Below are 10,190 nucleotides of genomic sequence, written 5' to 3' on the forward strand. Positions count from 1 at the left end.
TGGCATTTTAAAATGTAGTGGATGTATAATAATACTGATGATAATATGAATGTTAACTTATTAATCATGTATATGTTAATTTACGGAATGATGCTGTTGCAACTATTAAACTTTGATTTTAACAGAATGTTTAATCTTTTTTATCTCTAGAAGGCTTCTGTGGAATGGGGGGGAGGTTCATCTGGGTAAAGTCATTTAGCCTTCTGTGGAATGGGGGGGTTCATCTGGGTAAAGTCATATAGCCTTCTGTGGAATGGGGGGGTTAATCTGGGTAAAGTTATTTAGCTTGTGGAATGGGGGGGGGGTTCATCTGGGTAAAGTCATCTAGCCCAAAATAGAAAAGCTGATTTTGAAAAGTCTCGTTTTTGCATCTATTATTTGTTTTGATTTAGAATAATTTCAGACTACCAACTATGACTTCAGCTCTTCTTCTTTGCTTTGTGCCGAACTATTGACACATAACGTGTATTTTGTCATTGCCATTGAAATCCCAGTAGGACACATTCATTTGCAGATCCTTGTACCCATTGTCATAAAGCAGTTGCCACTCTTGTATTGCATAAGAGTCTTATCAATTTTAGTTTTCCACACGCCAGTACACTTTCTGTAGAATTGTTACAACCGTCCCTGGAGGCAGAGTTACTGTAGCGTGATATTATGTGGGCCTCTATTGTGATCTGCAGTCGGAGAGAAACACAGGGTTGAAATATCACAACAGTCATGGTAACAGCATCCTGCATGCTATGTCTGTCTGCTCTGTGAAACTGAATACCAATGACACATACGCAGTTCCAAATGGCACCCTATTCCCTATTACAGTCGTGGCCAAAAGTTTTGAGAATTACACAAATATTATTATTATTAAATATTAAGTCTGCTGCCTCAGTTTGTATGATTGCAATTTGTATATACTCCAGAATGTTATGAAGAGTGATCAGATAAATTGCAATAAATTACATTGCTTCTACACCTGCATTGCTTGCTGTTTGGGGTTTTAGGCTGGGTTTCTGTACAGCACTTTGAGATATCAGCTGATGTACGAAGGGCTATATAAATACATTTGATTTGATTTGATTTGAAAAGTCCCTCTTTGCCATGCATATTTACTGAATCTCAACAAAAAACATTTCCACTGCATTTCAGCCCTGCCACAAAAGGACCAGCTGACATAATGTCAGTGATTCTCTCGTTAACACAGGTGTGATTTGTTGACAAGGACAAGGCTAGAGATCACTCTGTCATGCTGATTGAGTTCGAATAACAGACTGGAAGCTTCAAAAGGAGGGTGGTGCTTGGAATCATTGTTCTTCCTCTGTCAACCATGGTTACCTGCAAGGAAACACTTGCCGTCATCATTGCTTTTCACAAAAAGGCCTTCACAGGCAAGGATATTGCTGCCAGTATGATTGCACCTAAATCAATCATTTATAGGATAATCAAGAACTTCAAGGAGAGCGGTTCAATTGTTGTGAAGAAGGCTTCAGGGCGCCCAAGAAAGTCCAGCAAGCACCAGGACCGTCTCCTAAAGTTGATTCAGCTGTGGGACCAGGGCACCACCAGTACAGAGCTTGCTCAGGAATGGCAGCAGGCAGGTGTAGACTTTTGGAGGATGGCCTGGTGTCAAGAAGGGCAGCAAAGAAGCCAAAAACATCAGGGACAGACTGATATTCTGCAAAAGGTACAGGGATTGGACTGCTGAGGGGACTATGGTAAAGTCATTTTCTCTGATGAATCCCCTTTCCAATTGCTTGTGGGCATCCGGAAAAAAGCTTGTCCGGAGAAGATAAGGTGAGCGCTACCATCAGTCCCGTGTCATGCCAACAGTAAAGCACCCTGAGACCATTCATGTGTGGGGTTGCTTCTCAGCCAAGGGAGTGGGCTCACTCACAATGTTGCCTAAGAACACAGCCATGAATAAAGAATGGTACCAACACATCCTCTGAGAGCAACTTCTCCCAACCATCCAGGAGCAGTTTGGTGATGAACAATACCTTTTCCAGCATGATGGAGCACCTTGCCATAAGGCAAAAGTGATAACTAAGTGGCTTGGGGAACAACACATCAATATTTTGGGTCAATGGCCAGGAAACTACCCAGACGTTAATCCCATTGAGAACTTGTGGTCAATCCTCAAGAGGCGGGAGGACAAACAAAAACCCACAAATTCTGACAAACTCCAAGCATTGATTATGCAAGAATGGGCTGCCATCAGTCAAGATGTGGCCCAGAAGTTAATTGACAGCATGCCAGGGCGGATTGCAGAGGTCTTGAAAAAGAAGGGTCAACACTGCAAATATTGACTCTTTGAATCAACTTCATGTAATTGTCAATAAAAGCCTTTGACACTTATGAAATGCTTGTAATTATACTTCAGTATTCCATAGTAACATCTGACAAAAATATCTAAAGACACTGAGGCAGCAGACTTTGTGAAAATTTATATTTGTGTCATTCTCAAAACTTTTGGCCACGACTGTATAGTGCACCTATGGGCTCTGGTCAAAAGTAGCAAACTATATTTAATCTTTATTTAACGAGGCAAGTCAGTTAAGAACACATTCTTATTTTCAATGACGGCCTAGGAACAGTGGGTTAACTGCCTTACTCTGGGTCAGAACGACAGATTTATACCTTGTCAGCTCGGAGATTCAACCTCGCAACCTTTCGGTTACTGTCCCAACGCTCTAACCACTAGGCTACCTGCCTCTAACCACCCATTTGGGGGAACGAGAGAAAACGGAAAAAGATTGTCGTCCGTTTCTCAGAGTTTTTCAAATATTCAACGATGATATAAATATAGATATAAATATAGACATAAATGTAGATATAAATGTAGATATAAATATAGATATAAATGTAAATATAAATGTAAATATAAATATAGATATAGATATAAATATAGATATAAATGTAGATATGTAAATATAAATGTAGATATAAATGTAGATATACATTTAAATATAAATGTAAATATAAATATAGATATAAATGTAGATATAAATATAGATATAGATATAAATGTAGGTATAAATATAGATATAAATGTAGATATGTAAATATAAATGTAGATATAAATGTAGATATACATTTAAATATAAATGTAAATATAAATATAGATATAAATATAGATATAGATATAAATGTAGGTATAAATATAGATATAAATGTAGATATAAATATAGATATAAATGTAGATATAAATGTAGATATAGATATAGATGTAGATATAAATATAGATATAAATGTAGATATGTTACGAATAACTATGAGTGGTGGATGGAATCAGGCGCAGAGAGCAGGGGTCTGTCGTTTATCAAATGTATTACACCGGTGCAACCGAAAATGATCACGCCAACACACAGGGCGTATATAGGTTGCCAGTCCAAAACAACAGTACAAAACAGACCAGAGAATAAAGATAAGAAAACAAATCACACCATCAAACACAGAGTAACAAAAAACAAGCCCGCACAAAATACCCAGCGGGCCTAGTGCCCTTAAATACCCTACAAACAAACCCTAATACAAAACAGGTGTACCCAATTAACCACTAACCAACACAAACGGAAAAGGAATCGATGGCAGCTAATAGGCTGGTGACGACGACCGCCGAGCCCCGCCCGAACAGGAAGAGGCACCCTCCTCAGCGAGGTTCGTGACAGTACCCCCCTGACGCGCGGCTCCTGCAGCGCGCCGACCCCGGCCTCGAGGACGACCCGGAGGATGAGGCGCGGGGCGATCCGGGTGGAGGCGGTGGAAATCCCTCAAGAGGGAAGGATTTAAAATGTCCCTCCCCGGTACCCAGCACCTCTCCTCTGGACCGTACCCCTCCCAGTCCACGAGGTACTGCAGACCCCTCACCCGGCGTCTCGAGTCCAGAATAGCTCGTACTGTGTACGCCGGGGACCCCTTGATGTTCAGAGGGGGTGGAGGGACCTCCGGTACCTCATTGTCTTGTAGGGGACCAGCTACCACCGGCCTGAGGAGAGACACATGAAACGAGGGGTTAATGCGATAATAAGAGGGAAGTTGCAATCTATAACACACCTCGTTTATCCTCCTCAGGACTTTAAATGGCCCCACACACTGTGGCCCCAGCTTTCGGCAGGGCAGGCGGAGGGGCAGGTTTCGGGTCGAGAGCCAGACCCTGTCCCCTGGTGCGAACACCGGGGCCTCACTGCGGTGGCGGTCAGCGTCTCTCTTCTGCCGTTCACTGGCCTGCCTGAGAGAATCCTGGATTGCCCGTCAGGTCTCTCTAGAGCGCTGTAGCCACTCCTCCACCGCAGGAGCTTCGGTCTGACTCTGATGCCACGGAGCCAGGACCGGCTGGTAGCCCAGTACGCATTCGAATGCCGACATATTCGTAGACGAATGCCGAAGAGAGTTCTGGGCCAATTCTGCACACGGAACGTACCTCGCCCATTCTCCTGACCGGTCCTGGCAATACGACCTCAGAAACCTACCCACTTCCTGGTTTACTCTCTCCACCTGCACATTACTTTCGGGGTGATAACCAGAGGTAAGGCTGACCGAGATCCCCAGACGCTCCATAAACACCTTCCAAACCCGGGACGTGAACTGGGGACCCCGATCGGAGACTATATCCTCTGGAACCCCATAGTGCCGGAAGACGTGGGTAAATAGAGCCTCTGCAGTCTGTAGGGCCGTAGGAAGACCAGGCAATGGGAGGAGACGGCAGGACTTAGAGAACCGATCCACAACGACCAGAACGGTAGTGTTCCCCTGAGATGGGGGAAGATCAGTAAGGAAAGCTACCGAGAGATGGGACCATGGCCGTTGTGGAACCGGGAGGGGCTGTAACTTCCCTCTAGGAAGGTGCCTAGGAGCCTTACTCTGGGCGCATACCGAACAGGAGGAAACATAGAGCCTCACATCCCTAGCTAAAGTGGGCCACCAGTATTTCCCCCTAAGACCCCGCACTGTGCTATCAATCCCCGGATGACCCGCAGACGGTAGTGTGTGAGCCCACCGAATCAATTTATCACGGACACCAAGCGGTACGTAACTTCGACCAGTTGGACACTGTATAGGCGCAGGTTCAACCCTCAACGTCCGCTCGATATCCGCGTCCACCTCCCATACCACTGGGGCCACCAGGCGAGAGGCTGGAAGGATGGGAGTGGGTTCGATGGACCGGTCCTCGGTGTCATAGAGACGGGACAGCGCGTCGGCCTTAGTGTTGGTCTGTAAGAGATCGTAAATCTAAAACGTGTAAAGAACATGGCCCACCTAGCCTGACGTGGATTCAGTCTCCTCGCTTCCCGATATATTCCAGATTACGGTGGTCAGTCCAGATGAGAAAAGGGTGTTTAGCCCCCTCAAGCCAGTGTCTCCACACCTTCAGGGCCTTTACCATAGCTAGTAACTCCCGATCCCCCACATCATAGTTCCGCTCCGCCGGACCCAGCTTCTTAGAAAAGAAAGCGCAGGGACGGAGCTTCGGTGGCGTGCCCGAGCGCTGAGACAGCACGGCTCCAACTCCAGCCTCGGACGCATCCACCTCCACTATGAATGCTAACGAAGGGTCCGGATGCGACAACACGCGAGCTCCGGTGAACAGTACCTTCAACTGGTTGAAGGCTCCATCAGCCTCTGCTGACCACCGCAGATGCACCGGTCCCCCCTTCAGCAGTGAGGTAATGGGCGCCGCTACTTGACCAAAACCCCGGATAAACCTCCGGTAGTAATTGGCAAACCCTAAGAAACGCTGCACCTCCTTTACCGTGGTCGGAGTCGGCCAATTACGCACGGCGTTAACGCGGTCACACTCCATCATCATCCCCGAGCTGGAACTGCGATAACCCAGGAAGGAAACGGCTGGTTTGGAGAACACACATTTCTCAGCCTTGACGTATAGGTCATGCTCCAGCAGTCGCCCAAGAACCCTGCGCACCAAGGAAACATGCGCGGCGCATGTGGTAGAATAAATCAAGATGTCATCAATATAGACTACCACACCTTGCCCGTGCAAGTCCCTAAGAATCTCATCGACAAAGGATTGGAAGACGGGCTGAGCATTCTTCAACCCATACGGCATGACGAGGTACTCATAGTGGCCTGATGTGGTACTAAACTCTGTTTTCCACTCGTCTCCTCCCCGAATACGCACCAGATTATACACGCTCCTGAGGTCCAGTTTTGTGAAGAAACGCGCTCCGTGGAATGATTCCACCGCCGTAGCGATGAGAGGTAGCGGATAACTAAAACCCACGGTGATCGAATTGAGACCTCGATAATCAATGCACGGACGCAGACCTCCCTCCTTTTTCCTCACAAAAAAGAAACTCGAGGAGACGGGTGACATGGAGGGCCGAATGTACCCCTGTCTCAGAGCTTCCGTTACATATGTCTCCATAGCCAACGTCTCCTCCTGTGACAGCGGGTACACATGACTCCGGGGAAGTGCAGCGTTCTCCTGGAGGTTTATCACGCAATCCCACCGTCGATGAGGTGGTAATTTGGTCGCTTTCTTCTTACTAAAAGCGATAGCCAAATTGGCATATTCTGGGGGAATGTGCACGGTGGAAATCTGGTCTGGACTCTCCACCGTCGTGGCACCGATGGAAACTCCTATACACCTCTCTGAACACTCGTCTGACCACCCCTTAAGAGCCCCCTGTTTCCAGGAAATAACGGAATTGTGAATAGCCAGCCAGGGAACCCCCAACACCACCGGGAACCCAGGTGAATCAATAAGGTAGAAACTAATCCTCTCCCTATGATTCCCCTGCGTTACCATGTCCAGCGGAATCGTGGCCTCCCTGACCAGCCCTGACCCTAACGGTCGGCTATCTAAGGAGTGCACGGGGATAGGTGGGTCTATCTGCACTAACGGAATACCCAATTTCCGGGCGAGTCCACAATCCATAAAACTCCCAACTGCGCCTGAATCGACTAGCACCTTATGCTGAAGAGAGGGGAAAAACGCAGGGAAAAAAATAACAAAAACATGTGACCAACATGGAGCTCTGAGTGAGTTTGGTGCTTACTCACCTGGGGTGGCCGAGGAGTGTTCCGCCGACCATCTCGACTCCCAGAGGGACTCCTCCAACACCGGTCCGAAGTGTGTCCTCTCCGTCCACAATATGAGCAGGAGGAGCCCCCTCTGGTCCCCCTAGATGCAGCTCCTCCCAACTCCATCTGAGTGGGAGTGGGAGAGCTGGAAGGTGGAATTAACAGGACCCCTTCTGAACGCCCGCGGGCAGCTAGCAGGTTGTCCAATTGAATAGACATGTCTATAAGTTCATCCAGGGAGAGAGTTGTGTCTCTGCAAGCTAGCTCCCTGCAGACGTCCTCCCGTAGACTACACCGGTAATGGTCCATCAGGGCCCTGTCATTCCACCCAGCACCAGCAGCTAGGGTCCTAAACTCCAACGCAAAGTCCTGCGAGCTCCTCATCTCCTGTCTGAGGTGGAACAGTTGCTCACCCGCCGCTTTACCCTCTGGTGGATGATCGAACACAGCTTGGAAACGGCGGCTGAACTCCAGGTAGTTGTCCCGAGCCGAGTCTGGACTGTTCCAGACCGCGTTAGCCCAGTCCAGGGCCTTGCCCGTTAAACAGGAGACGAGGAGGCCCACACTCTCCTCACCCGAGGGAGCCGGACGCACGGTAGCCAGGTAGAGCTCTAGCTGGAGCAAAAATCCCTGGCACCCAGCCGCTGCTCCATCGTACTCCCTCGGGGGGGAGAGACGCAGTGCGCTGGACCCAGAGGACGACGTAGGTGGAGTAGGTGTTGAAGGTGGTGTCGGCAATGGGAGAGCTGAGATAGATGTCGGTAGACCACTCCTCTCCCATCGTTCAATCCTCTCCATCATCTGATCCATCGCCATACCAATCCGATGGAGGACCGCTGTGTGGTGATGGACATGCTCCTCTATAGTGGGGAGAGGGGTGGTCACTGCTCCTGCTGACTCCATTTCTTCGGTTGCGGGCTTCTGTTACGAATAACTATGAGTGGTGGATGGAATCAGGCGCAGAGAGCAGGGGTCTGTCGTTTATCAAATGTATTACACCGGTGCAACCGAAAATGATCACGCCAACACACAAGGCGTATATAGGTTGCTAGTCCAAAACAACAGGACAAAACAGACCAGAGAATAAAGATAAGAAAACAAATCACACCATCAAACACAGAGTAACAAAAAACAAGCCCGCACAAAATACCCAGCAGGCCTAGTGCCTTTAAATACCCTACAAACAAACCCTAATACAAAACAGGTGTACCCAATTAACCACTAACCAACACAAACGGAAAAGGAATCGATGGCAGCTAATAGGCTGGTGACGACGACCGCCGAGCCCCGCCCGAACAGGAAGAGGCACCCTCTTCAGCGAGGTTCGTGACAAGATATAAATATAGATATAAATATAGATATAGATATAGATATAAATATAGATATAGATATAAATATAGATATAAATGTAGATATAAATGTAGATATAAATGTAGATATAAATGTAGATATAAATGCTCCCGCTCAGCCCAGTCAAAACTGTTCGCTGCCCTGGCCCCCCAATGGTGGAACAAACTCCCTCACGACGCCAGGACAGCGGAGTCAATCACCACCTTCCGGAGACACCTGAAACCCCACCTCTTTAAGGAATACCTAGGATAGGTTAAGTAATCCCTCTCACCCCACCCCCCCTAAGTTTTAGATGCACTATTGTTAAGTGACTGTCCCACTGGATGTCATAAGGTGAATGCACCAATTTGTAAGTCGCTCTGGATAAGAGCGTCTGCTAAATGACTTAAATGTAAATGTAAATGTAATATAAATGTAGATATAAATATAGATATAAATATAGAAATACATGTAGATATAAATGTAGAGAACAGCTGCACTCTGAACTCGGCTGGCTGCAACGGGAGAGAGGGAAGAAGAAGAGTAGATGTATGGGAGGTGATAATTGATATGTGATTGTGAAGGGGGAAAAACAAGGGGGGGCGGGGGGCAAGTCGAGGCGTGAAATTTACAGACTGTAATTTTTGGGGCCGTGGCAAAGTGACAAATGATTGGAGGGTAAGCCAATCACAAGGGACTTCTGTAAAAACTATAGCAGGAGCAAAGGTCACTTTCACCACCACATTCTAGAACTGTCCTTCCACCACCACATTCTAGAACTGTCCTTTCACCACCACATTCTAGAACTGTCCTTTCACCACCACATTCTAGAACTGTCCTTTCACTACCACATTCTAGAACTGTCCTTTCACCACCACATTCTAGAACTGTCCTTTTACAACCACATTCTAGAACTATCCTTTCAGCACCACATTCTAGAACTGTCCTTTCAGCACCACATTCTAGAACTGTCCTTTCAGCACCACATTCTAGAACTGTCCTTTCGGCACCACATTCTGGAACTGTCCTTTCAGCACCACATTCTGGAACTGGTCTTTCAGCACCACATTCTAGAACTGTCCTTTCAGCACCATATTCTAGAACTGTCCTTTCAGTGCCACATTCTAGAAATGTCCTTTCAGCACCACATTCTAGAACTGTCCTTTCGGCACCACATTCTGGAACTGTCCTTTCAGCACCACATTCTGGAACTGTCCTTTCAGCACCACATTCTGAACTGTCCTTTCAGCACCACATTCTAGAACTGTCCTTTCAGCACCACATTCTTGAGCTGTCCTTTCAACATTTTAGAGCTGTCCTTTCAACATTATAGAGCTGTCCTTTCAACATTATAGAGCTGTCCTTTCAACACTATAGAGCTGTCCTTTCAACACTATAGAGCTGTCCTTTCAACATTATAGAGCTGTCCTTTCAACATTATAGAGCTGTCCTTTCAACATTATAGAGCTGTCCTTTCAACATTATAGAGCTGTCCTTTCATCATTATAGAGCTGTCCTTTCAGCACCACATTCCAAAGCTGTTCTCAGATATATTCAACATGTCATGTGTCCTCCCCAGCCTGCCTCCCCTGCCTTCCCAGCCTCCCCTGCTTCCCCAACCTCCCCAGCCTATCTACCCAGCCTCCACTGCCCCTCTCCCACCTACCCTGCCAACACAGAGCCAGAAGTCCTCTTAACCGATTTTTCTATCCAAACTGAAGAAACAATGAATGATAAACCTGATCATCCCTGCAATGACAATAGGGGGCCAGAGCTGCAGATGCTTGTCCTCCTCTGCAATACAATAACCAGGATGTGTCCCAAAT

The sequence above is a fragment of the Oncorhynchus gorbuscha genome, linkage group LG24 (genome assembly GCF_021184085.1).
Source record: "Oncorhynchus gorbuscha isolate QuinsamMale2020 ecotype Even-year linkage group LG24, OgorEven_v1.0, whole genome shotgun sequence".
Taxonomy (NCBI): domain Eukaryota; kingdom Metazoa; phylum Chordata; class Actinopteri; order Salmoniformes; family Salmonidae; genus Oncorhynchus; species Oncorhynchus gorbuscha.